Consider the following 12,468-nt stretch of genomic DNA (forward strand, 5'->3'; position numbering starts at 1 on the left):
CTGGTAAGTATGTGCATATCGTGGTTGCATTGCCATGCTTGCATTGTTGGCAATCACTGGTAAGTATGTGCATATCCTGGTTGCATTGCCATGCTTGCATTGTTGGCAATCACTGGTAATTATGTGCATATCATGCTTGCATTGCCATGCTTGCATTGTTGGCAATCACTGGTAAGTATGTGCATATCGTGGTTGCATTGCCATGCTTGCATTGTTGGCAATCACTGGTAAGGATGTGCATATCGTGGTTGCATTGCCGTGCTTGCATTGTTGGCAATCGCTGGTAAGTATGTGCATATCCTGGTTGCATTGCCGTGCTTGCATTGTTGGCAATCGCTGGTAAGGATGTGCATATCGTGGTTGCATTGTCATGCTTGCATTGTTGGCAATCACTAGTAAGGATGTGCATATCGTGGTTGCATTGCCATGCTTGCATTATTGGCAATCACTGGTAAGTATGTGCATATCGTGGTTGCATTGTCATGCTTGCAATGTTGGCAATCACTGGTAAGGATGTGCATATCGTGGTTGCATTGCCATGCTTGCATTGTTGGCAATCACTGGTAAATATGTGCATATCCAGGTTGCCTTGCCGTGCTTTCATTGTTGGCAATCGCTAGTAAGGATGTGCATATCGTGGTTGCATTGTCATGCTTGCATTGTTGGCAATCACTAGTAAGGATGTGCATATCGTGGTTGCGTTGCCATGCTTGCATTATTGGCAATCACTGGTAAGTATGTGCATATCGTGCTTGCATTGCCGTGCTTGCATTGTTGGCAATCACTGGTAAGGATGTGCATATCGTGCTTGCATTGCCATGCTTGCATTATTGGCAATCACTGGTAATTATGTGCATATCGTGCTTGCATTTCCGTGCTTGCATTGTTGGCAATCACTGGTAATTATGTGCATATCCTGGTTGCATTGTCACGCTTGCATTGTTTTCAATCACTGGTGAATTAGCCACGTCTATACCATAATGGGCAGCAGGGATACATTATGATGTGCTGCGGTACAATTCTGTGCATGGGGCAAATAGTGAAAACAGTGGTACATGTAATCCTGGCTAACATGCGACCCCCTAAAGCACCACGTTTACATGCCTATGTAGCGGTGCACTCTACACAAGGAGAATACACTTCTCCTAGCAGCCTGCTGACTCAATAAGTGTGTATGTCCTCCAAAACTTAGCCCAGGAGCTACATGTGCAAGAGCCTGTGTTCAGTGTTTGTGACCAGATTAGTCGGTACTAAAAACATTCAACAGCGCAGGAAAGGATCCGAGTACAACACCCTCCCTTACTATGCCTCATCCCTTCGCTGGTTATTTATAAGCAACCTTAGAGCTGGTAGGGCTGCATAACTAAATATTTATACGGTCCCAAAAGCGAGACCTATTGGCTATGCCAATGCTTATTTTTATTACTCCCAAACATACACATACCTGGTTAGTGCAATGACTATAGTGAATGTCAGTAAATGTTCAGCTTTTATGTGATTTCATATTTTTATTGCAGACCCAGGGTCATCTGAAGGATTTTGGAGCCCTAAGCAAGAGCCGCGTTCGCTGATCCGGGCCATAACACGTGTGTACGGTATTACCCATTTCCTGGTATTTCAAGCCTGATGATGGTAAACAATATTGAATCATGATTTAAAGGTTGAGCTGAAGAGAATACATGTGAGGTAGAGGGGCCAGGGGGCCTTTGGAAGGTGGGGCCTTGGCCTTAAAACATCTCTGTGTAGCCCGATCCAATCATGGACTTTGGATGAATTCATCTGAATTCTGTCAACCCATAAACTAGGCAAAATAAGGCCATTAATGGGCAGCGGCTTTTGCGCGTCATACTGTGTTTTCTGTGGGCTGCACCAAGCTCAAGCTGCAAGAGACAAGGGCATGGATGGTGTCACTGCTCGAAAAGCCCTTCTGACACCACCATGAAGGACTCCTTGGCCTCCATCTGCAGCCATTCAAATCCTTGACACTACACAGTGACTTTTCTGTGCTTTCTCTTCATGAAATTAATACAATCTCATCTTTCTGTGAGAAGAACAATCGCAAAGGTATCTCAAAGGTCAATGGAACTTGTAGTTTCAAACCAGTTATTAAACTCCATAAGGTGAAGGTAAAGTTTCTGCCTCAAACGATTGCTTGGTTGGTTGAGTGACAGCTGTAAAAGCTCAGCTGTGTAATCAGCATTACATGGCAGTGCAGCAGCTCCGATCATAAAACAAGTAATAAGGACGCTTTAGAGACAGGTCAGCGTCTGTCCGAAAGGTAAATGTGACCAGCGATGGGTCACAGCAAGCCGGCTTGGACCCTCAAACAGCCCTGGTGGCTCTATAGGTGGCTTCAGCTGTTTGGAGGTGACCGCCTAGTGTGGACCATACCAATCCCACACAGGGGGCTCACAGCCCAGCAGTGATTCCAATCTATTGGCTTTAATCTTACTTTCATCTGCTGCTTCCCTTTCTCTGTCTTCTTGTCTTTGCCCCTCCCTTGGAGCATATCTTCTTTCCATCCATATGATGAACTAACTTGTATCCTTCCAGATTTTAGGAACTACGTCTTCCTTTTTAGGTCTCGCAGGAGCGGAGCGAGAATTCAAGTGCTCAAAATACTCGTGAAACCAAGGGTTTCGTTCGTGCGGTTTTCTTCGAGTTCACGTGGCCACAGGCACGCGCTTTTGGGCCATAAACTCTGTTCCCCAGCTCCAGCACCTCCCCTCTCTCTCCCCGCAAACACAGCCTTACTTGCATTTCTCCTCCCCCTCCCCAGCCAGCTTCCCCCAGGCCGTAGTAGCAATCCTCCCACACCTTTGAAGTGAAGCTTAGCTTCACTTCAACGGCCCCTGCTGCTTCACACCGTGTCGCATTTCTCCTCCCCCCTCCCCTTCTCTGCCTTCCCTCCGTCTTGTTTTCCTCTGGGTCATAGTGTGTGGATAGACAACTGTCATTCAAGCGAACACCACTATTTGGCGAAATCTGACTGCAAAGACTTACAATTATACACAAATAACTAAACATACTCACACCCGAGTGTGTAAATATAAACACGCATACTGTAAATTGACGTCAAATCTTTGTAAAGCGCCTACAATGGAGAGAGATTTTGAGTGGCACAAGACTGCCCATTAGTGCTTGAAGCATCTGTCAGGCTGCTTTGACTGTCACGCTGTGGTTGTGTGGATTACAACGTGTTTGCCGCGGTTGCATCATGTGTTGTGGGTATTTGTGGTCACCAGTGAGTGCGCAGCACACACAGCTATGTACATGCGTACAGAGACTTCTGCACGCACAAATACACGAAAACACAGGCACCTTCAAGGAAATGAGACGAGTAAACACACCCAAACATACGACACACAGAGATATACAGACACAAAGATAGACGCGCAAGCGCATATACACATCTACACACAGGCACACACAAAGCAGAAGCACATAGGCATGCGCAAAACTAAAACAAAGACAGTCACTCAAAATTAAACACAATAACACGAACTGATAATCACACGCACCCAGCACGCACACACACAGAAAAGATCACACATAGGAGCCCCCCCACACACACACACACATACAAAGCATTAGAATAAACAGATACTTTTAGTAACACATTTATTGTACACTGACCATCAAACATACAGATAAGATCACACAGACGCATGCACTTATAAAATAACAAATACACACAAAGGCACATCTGAAGAATCACAGCGACACCGCCACGCCGCTTTGCAGCTCTTTCTTGAATAAAACACCTTTCAATGGTCTTCGTAGCTATGCAGATAATCTGCTTCTCTGGGAAACGAATTCGACCGCCGGTCCCCTTTACCTAAACCGTACAGACATAGGAAGTAATTTACGTGACAATGTGTTTTTGAAAGGGGGGTGTTGCTCCTATGGACACTCGTGCACCGTTCTGCAACTGTTGTGCTGGGGCTGGTGAATAAGAGGCATGCCAGAATGCACGGAGGTACTTCTACATTCCCATTGTGAGCTCATGAGTCAACCTGGTGTTTAACCAACGTATAGAGTTTTATACAAATGCGGTACTTTCACTATTTTTATTGGGACTCAAGCTGGGAATAAAGTAGGCGCATAGGAGCTATCAAATGAGGGAGCGCTTTTGATGTGGGACAGTGGGCAAACAGCTCGCCTGTACATCAGTGCAAGTTTAAATAAAAATGTATGGAAGCCTAAAGCGTACATTCCAAAAGACCTAATTCAAACGGGAGACTTCCGATTTTTGAAGCCAAAAGAAAAGTATATGTCATGGTGAGCGCTTGTTTGGATTCTCTCGCTCCCTGGTACTTTTCGTCAAGTTCTTAAACTTAAAGTCTGATAATTGTTTCATTCAGCTGTCTCACATTTCCGACCTCACCGATTCAGCCGACGACTGCTTATATCTTCTCACAATGATTGGAATTTTTCTCTTTGCCCTTCGTTAGCTGTTCAAGCACTGGAAGATAAGAATGCATCCAGTGCAGCTGCACTCGAAGCTGTCTTTTCTCTTAGGGCCATCTCCTCTTCAGAGCCAAGAAATTGGGCCTATTGGCGTCGTGAGGAAAGGCTAGGTGGGGCCAGTGCCCCCTCTGTAAATATCCTGGCTCCACTGCCGGAGACAGACCCCAAAAACAGACTGCCTGTTCCTGTTTACATTTCACATTTTGCTTACAATTGCATTACTGAAGTATATTGGATGGTGTGTTTCTGCAGTTTTTTCAGGCATCTTGTTACTAATGTGTAGTGCGTAATGTGACACAAGTCGCTCCTGTGTGCAGGTTTTGTGGGTTGCCCATTATTGAGAGTTGCATTCAGGCTGAGCTTCTGTCGGCGGCTCATAAAGGGGTTAGGAATACTTGCTCCTCTAATCCTGACCTTGGCCTGCTTTTAATTGTGATTATACGCAAAAGTGTGTGAAGGAGGTGTGCAGCTGTGAAACTATTGACAGGGCGAAATTTAAAGAACATGCCGTGTGTGCATGTGAGTCGGTATAGGTGAGTGGGTGTATTGTGTGTGCGTGTGGGGGATTGGTCATTGGTGAATGAAGAAGATGCAGGAGAGAGTGAAAAGCTTTCGGTGTACATGGCGAGAGATACTGAATGGAATCGCGGTGCTTTTTTTCTGTTATTTGGAGATGGCGTTTATGGAAAATCCTTATTGTTGCGAGTAACGTGAGAGAAGATTTAGCACTGAGAGCGGAACACCCATAATTTCGTACCAGACACAGGCTTAGTTACAGGGAAATTCATTAACTGTCTAACCCTCTCAGTTTTATTCCGCTCACATTACGATACTTTAAAGCTACAATGTAAAAATAACTATCGTAATACAGCAGTACATTAAATGCATCAAACATTTGCATTTTTAATGTATAATGTAAAGCTGAATTAAGACTTCTTTTAGTTGTCTAACAAAATTAAAAACAAGCATTTGCAATGCAATAGGTCTTCCATTTACACAAGTTTAAGCTATTGGCATTGTAAATAACAAAGCCTTTAATTTTTTTTTATACAGACCGTGGGAAAGCCGACACCGAGATACGAACCCGGTTCCTTAGTCCCAAAGTCAGCAGCTCTGTTCTTTATTTGTTGTGGCATTAGGTGCCTAGACAGGCTTCATGCGTAGTTTCTTCTGTCCTTGATTTCTTGCCTTGACACTTTCACGCAGATGATATTCTTCGTTCAGTGCAGTGCAGTGCTTTTTAACTCCATGCCTTTAGTGTGTTTGTTTGGTTCTGTTTACCGCTTCCATTACACCTCCTGCATTCAATCATGTGAATGTTCTACTTGAAAACCGAATGTGGTTTCGGCATTCAGGCTGCTACACTCTTTTGGCAGTTCGTGAAGGCGTTGCATTTACTCCCAGGTAATTACTTTCACTCATACCGTGAGTGCAAGTTTTTAGTTTCCGAAATATATTGCACCGCAAGAGTGGCCTTCACTGTGTTTTTCAGTCAAAGCTTTTGCCTCCTTCGGGCACAGCTATTTATTTCATGTGGTGCCACTGCCAGCGGATAGTTGTGTTATGATTAAATCTTCACATTGACATCCAAAGAAATTAATCCGCTATATGAGAGCATGCCTCTTTCAACTTTAGAGACGTAATTTCCAGCAGTTTAACTCTGCGTCTTTGTTTATTCCACAGCTTCTGCTTTAATTAGGCACAGCCTTTTTTAACACAGGGAGTGCCGTGGCTTGTGCTAAGCTTATTAATACAGGAGTTGTTTTGGTTTAGATTGCATGGCTGCCAACTTTGTTTGAATCAGCATTGTCTTGATTCGGAGGAATTGCATAATTATAATTTCCTAATGCGAAAAGTTAAAAGTATGGACATTGTAAATCACAAAACAAAAAAATAAAATGTCATTTAGAAAACCAATAGCTCAAACTTTCCTACTGCGAGACCTATTGGCAACGCCAGTGCTTGTTCATTAAGCACTCCAAGAGAGTGCATGGGTTTTGTTTCTCTTTCTTGGGTGCTGCCCCCCCTTGAAATACAAGCTCCCACAGCAGCCCTTTTATCCCGCACTCCATTTCCTTTCAACCCCTTGTGGTTCAGCACACTCTTTCATTTTCGCTTTTTCTTTTTGCAAGGCTCAGGCAGCTGGCATTTTAGGTTGAGCATTCAAGACCTCTTGTATATGCTTTAGTGTATATCCTTTAGTATATAATTATATGTGTATGTACTTTGTGGGCTCTGGAGATCAGCCTTAGGACTTCTCTGCTTCCGCTTAGGGACTCATTTTTCTGTTCCACTGCCTCGATTTAACTGTCTTGATAGAAAACGACCAGCAGAGGTCAGTAAAATACCAGAATCACTTTAGCATGCTCTAGATTCCAGTCCATAGACATTGTCTTCCACAAGTACCCGAAGACAATCATATTTTTTTTCAAATCTTGTATTTTTAGTGATATGACCACCGAAGGTCCTGCTTTTATATTAAAAACAGAGCTTTGGACTATACCATTTCCCACTGAAAGGCAATAGTTCTCTCCATGTGTTCCAATAAGTGGTGTGTCACACAGTTATGGTGCTTTCTTTCCCTCCATGTTAAAGAACAGTAGGTGTTTCAGCACACAGGCTAATGTGCTGCATGGCTAAATACATATAAGGTCCCAGATGCGAGACCGATTGCATTGCAAATGCTTGTATTTCAGTGTTGGCAGCTAATCATTGTTATTGTTGGCAGCCAAGGCCCCAGGCAGGCAGACCGGGGAACAAACGCCCCCCCCAACCCTCACAGCAGAATGAGCTCAGCTCGGCTTCCAGCCATGAGCGCCTGTTAACCATCTGTGAGGAATTTGGGAATAATAATTGACTGTTCCCTATCTATGAAACACCACATTACCACTGGGCATACATAAAGAAAGAAGGGAAACTTTTTAGTCAGTTGGGGCATCACTGACCTGGGGGAACCTACGCAGGAGACTTAAGCAGTAGGGCCTAGTCAGGAACCTATACCACTGGGGGTGACAGTGGCTTAGGCGCTGCCCACCAAGCTGTGTGAGGAACACTGAACTAGCCCACTGATCTGGCCCGGCGGGAGGGGAACCCAGGGCCCACCTGCAGTGACCTGCTGAGGAATCCTGTCAGCAGCCTTCAACCCAACCCCCCCTCAAGAAACTAACTACAAAGGGCGCCAGAACCACCAAGCGCCAAGAAGAAACCCATCTGCACTAACCAGGACTACTGGGGATCAACCAGGTACCGGGCTGCGTCACCCCTGCACCCCTTGCCTCAACCTGGGCCCCCAGCGTTGTCCTGCCTTGCCTGAACTGCCTACCCAGCGCTCTCCTACACTGTCCCCTGAGAAGTGCTGTAATTTTGCCCTCAAGCACTCACCTGCTGAGTCCTGTGAAGCGCTGACATCGACGACTTGTGTGGTGCTTCCAAGCGCTCCTCTCCCCCACGAGGCGCTGCGAGGACCGAACGCTGTGTGCATCTCTGAAGCGCTACCCCTGTCAGGCGCTGTCCTCACCCAGTCACCGCTGCGCCCGGGCTGCCTGTTGTGCCATGAGGAGCGCTGACACTGTCGTCATCTGCTCCCCAGCGGCCCCCGATGCCAGGGGAGGAGCGCAGCCGTGTTGCCGTGGGCAACGCCCGGCACAGGAGAAAGTTGAAGAGAGGTGCTGTCCTCCGTTGCGCCTAGGGGCCCCGTCACCACCGCAGCCCGACCCGACATCGTAGAGGCCACGCTAGGCCCAGCCAGGCCTGAAGCCAACCGGCCTGCCTCACGTGACGGGGGCGTCGGAAGTGACTCCGCCCCCGCAGCGCTCTGACTGGCCGCCGGCGTTGTGCCCCCGCATGCCGCGCTGCCATAGGCGGCTGCGGGAGTGCCAACGCCCTCATTGGTCCCCGGGTGCTGCCAGGCCCAAGGAAGGCCCGGGACCGGGCGAGACACCGGCGCGAAGGCTCAGAGCGAGCCTAGAGCCCTGCCGACCGCCACCGGCCTGGAGAGAGTGCCCGAGTCACCGGAGGGCTCTCTGAGAAGAAAGAGAGCCCTCCTTCCCAAATTACCGACGCAAGGGGCAGAGGAGGCCCGAAGACTAAGGTAACCCCCGAAGGCCGGAGAGGGCCCGAGTTCGCCCCTCCCCTGGAGCAGACTGTTGTTGGGCCCCGTTGGCCCTAATTAACCCCAAGAGGGACCTCTGAACATGAGTAAGGCCCTCTAGTGACTGCTGGGCCAAAAAGGTTAACCCCTGCCTGGGGTAAAGGTGATTTTCAGTTACTGCTAGGCCCGAATTAAGGGATTGTTTTTATTGTGTCCAATGAATTGCTCATCCTTGCTTTAGGCCGGGTTTCTATTATGCCTGCTGAAATGTTCCTCCTTGCCTGATGCATTGGTTATCCTAAGGAGCTGATGATTCAAGGCCCACCGTTATATGATGAAATGCTTATGTTCACCTTATGAGATGTTTGCCTAAATGGATGTTCATTCTTGCCTAATGAAATGCTTCACTCTGACCTGATGAGATGGTTACTCTTACATAATTCTTTGAAAAGAGGGTGATTGCTGAGTAATGGAACGTTATTCCTGTAATGCAACGGTTATTGAGACATGCTATACTGATTCTTGAATTGCTCCCTTTGCTCCCCTGATGAAATGTACTAAGGAGATGCTGATGCCTTTATTCCTGATTTCCCTGAACCTTGATCTAGATAAAACTTATCAATTTGAATAAAACTTACTGGTGTGGTCTCAGTCATTGTGTGTGTTTCCTGCCTCAGTGGATGTGTGTGCTGTATGGTAACTTTACACCTAAGCTTTCGGGTGCCTACCTGCTCGAGCCAAGCTACCCCCCGGGGAACTGGTGACCCCAGTTCCTACACGCTCTTAAAAAAAAGGCCCCCGTTATCTGCAAAATAAAGTAACTAAATACTGCCCCAGTAGGAGGCTGAGATCCTCTACTCTAGAACTTTTAAGAGTCCCCAGAATTCGCCTGTCTCGGACCGGTGGTCGAGCGTTTTTCTATCTAGCTCCCTTATACTGGAACCAACTCCCACAGACCCTTCGCGCCGATCCAAACTATGGCTCTTTCAGAAAACAGCTGAAAGCCTTTCTCTTCAGTAAATAGACACCCATGCTCCTCTCTCCTCTAGATAGATTGCTAGTCAGCGCCGAGATGCTCCAGGGTGATTTGTGCGCTTAATAAAACCTAACCTAAATTAACCTAATGTTTTTTGGTAATTCTTTCATTTATTGTCTGTTCTTCTAACTATGCATTTCTTGCCTGTTGTATTCCTCACATTAAAATGTGCAGGTGGCGACAGAAACTCCTCAAAGAATCAACTAGTAGCTATCAGCTAAATGGGCTTTCTACCGAGCGAGCCTAACATACAGTGTACTCCAGCACTTTAACCAGGCACTTTCTAGCCTTAAAGTCACGCTCTGGTCAGCCCCAGAGCAAGAACTGCCCCCCCCTCACAAATTGGGCGACCTCTGGCTCCCCTGTTACTTTTCTGGTAGAGAGAAGAGGCATTTTGTAAATTCTGAGACAAAAAGGGCATTGAAAGGGTGATGCATGTGACTAAAAATAAGTGAACAAAATGTGTTGTGATTCACCCTTGACTTTGAAAGTGCCTCATTCTATATGGTACTCATGGAAACGGACATGGCTGGAGCAAACTCTCAACCACTTCGCCTGACAATGTGAGAGGCATTGATACCTCTTCAGCTCACTGAGGGCCGCCCAATGCAGCAGCAGTTCAATGCACATTTTAAAAATAAGTACTTGTTCATAAGATGTCATATATGTGTTGAATGGCTAAACATTTCAAAGGTCCAAAAGACAAGACGATTACATTGCAAATGCTTGTATTTCTCCTGTCACCCCACGCTTTTCAGCGCTCCCTGAGTGTCTCTATAGCGCCAAGCCACCCATTGGAGGTGTGCGCTGCGCTGCTGACAATGCTCTTAAGGTACATTGGTTACTAAGCGCTAGCCACACTTGTCCAATCGGACACGAGCTCCGAGGGCACAAAGTGAGATTTCCAGGCACTGCACAACACAAATAACCTGATGAACAGAGGGTCCTTGCATGGAGGAGGCGAGAGAGCTCTGAAGGGTTCTTGGATGGAGGAGGTGAGAGAGCTCTCAGAGGGTTCTTGCATGGAGGAGGCGAGAGAGCTCTGAAGGGTTCTTGGATGGAGGAGGTGAGAGAGCTCTCGGAGGGTTCTTGGATGGAGGAGGCGAGAGAGCTCTCGGAGGGTTCTTGGATGGCGGAGGCGAGAGAGCTCTCGGAGGGTTCTTGGATGGAGGAGGCGAGAGAGCTCTCGGAGGGTTCTTTGATGGAGGAGGCGAGAGCGCTCTTGGAGAGTTCTTGGATGGAGGAGGCGAGAGAGCTCTCATAGGGTTTTGGATGGAGGAGGCGAGAGAGCTATCGGAGGGTTCTCGAATGGAGGCGAGACAAATCTCGGAGGGTTCTTGGATGGAGGCTAGAGAGCTCTCAGAGGGTTCTTGGAGGGTGGAGGCGAGAGAGCTCTCGGAGGGTTCTTGGATGGAGGAGGCGAGAGAGCTCTCGGTGGGTTCTTGGATGGAGGAGGCGAGAGAGCTCTCGGAGGGTTCTTTGATGGAGGAGGCGAGAGCGCTCTTGGAGGGTTCTTGGATGGAGGAGGCAAGAGAGCTCTCGTAGGGTTCTTGGATGGAGGAGGCGAGAGAGCTATCGGAGGGTTCTTGAATGGAGGCGAGACAAATCTCGGAGGGTTCTTGGATGGAGGCTAGAGAGCTCTCAGAGGGTTCTTGGAGGGTGGAGGCGAGAGAGCTCTCGGAGGGTTCTTGGATGGAGGAGGCGAGAGAGCTCTCGGAGGGTTCTTGGATGGAGGAGGTGAGAGAGCTCTCAGGGTTCTTGGAGGGTGGGGGCGAGAGAGCTCTCGGAGAGTTTTTGGATGGAGGCGAGAGAGCTCTCGGAGGGTTCTTGGATGGAGGAGGCGAGAGCGCTCTTGGAGGGTTCTTGAATGGAGGAGACGAGAGAGCTCTCGTAGGTTTTTTTTTTAAACTTTATTTTTGAATTTATAATGTACAAAAAGAACCCCCAAGAGGCATCATAAAAACATTTGTTTACAGATAGAATGACTCATTATGGCACATCTTGGACAAGGTCTACATCTTGAGATACGTAAGTTCATGAAGGACAGTAAAATAACAAGCAAAGGACAAGTGTCATCGGGAGGAGACAGACCAGGTCCAGCTCCGTGCATTGTATGAGCAACCCCTCAGGGGTCCCCCTCCCCCTCAGACCCTGATTCTTGCGCTGAAAATAATTTGCCACTGGTCCCCTCGGAGTCGCTGTGTGATAATTGCCTATCCGTAGCTGACCCTGCCATACACAAGGTTTGGCATGCCAGCAAGTCCGCTTGCAATTTCTCATCTCTCCTGGTGTTCTGCATGTGTGTTTTCTCTGCGAGGGTCCATTCCCTCACATCTTTAAGGCCAGTGGTCGCAGTTATATGACCCACAGCCCCTGCCCAAAAGCCCCCCACTAACGGGCACTCCCAGGCCAGATGCAGGAATCCCGCCCCTTCTGTGCTACATCTGGGGCAGTTGTCCCTTCTATCCCTTCTATCCTCCGAGTAACGGCTTAACATCTTTGGAGTGAGGTAGGTGCGGTGGAGGAAGTTAAAATGAATGAGCTTGAAGCGCGCATTACAGGACATCCGCCGTGTCAAGGTCCCTATGCGATTCCGCTGCCCCTGGTGCAGTGGTGATCCCGGCCGCCCATGTCCGCGGCTTCGGTGGGGCGAAATCCTGCTTCATAGCTGTGTACAGCAAGGATATCAGCCTGCGACCCCTGCCGCAGGACAGGAGGATATGTAAGGTGTGAGTCATTGGAGGTATCTCCGGACACTGAGGCCAGCCCGAGCGCACTAGGGCACACAATCCTTGGTAATGTAAATACTATCCCCCACTAAGGCCAAAGGTCTCCTCCGCCTGCTCGTACCTCAGGAAGCTCTCTGAGGGGT

Source organism: Lissotriton vulgaris, unplaced genomic scaffold (assembly GCF_964263255.1).
Source record: "Lissotriton vulgaris unplaced genomic scaffold, aLisVul1.2 SCAFFOLD_563, whole genome shotgun sequence".
In the NCBI taxonomy this organism is placed as follows: Eukaryota; Metazoa; Chordata; class Amphibia; order Caudata; family Salamandridae; genus Lissotriton; species Lissotriton vulgaris.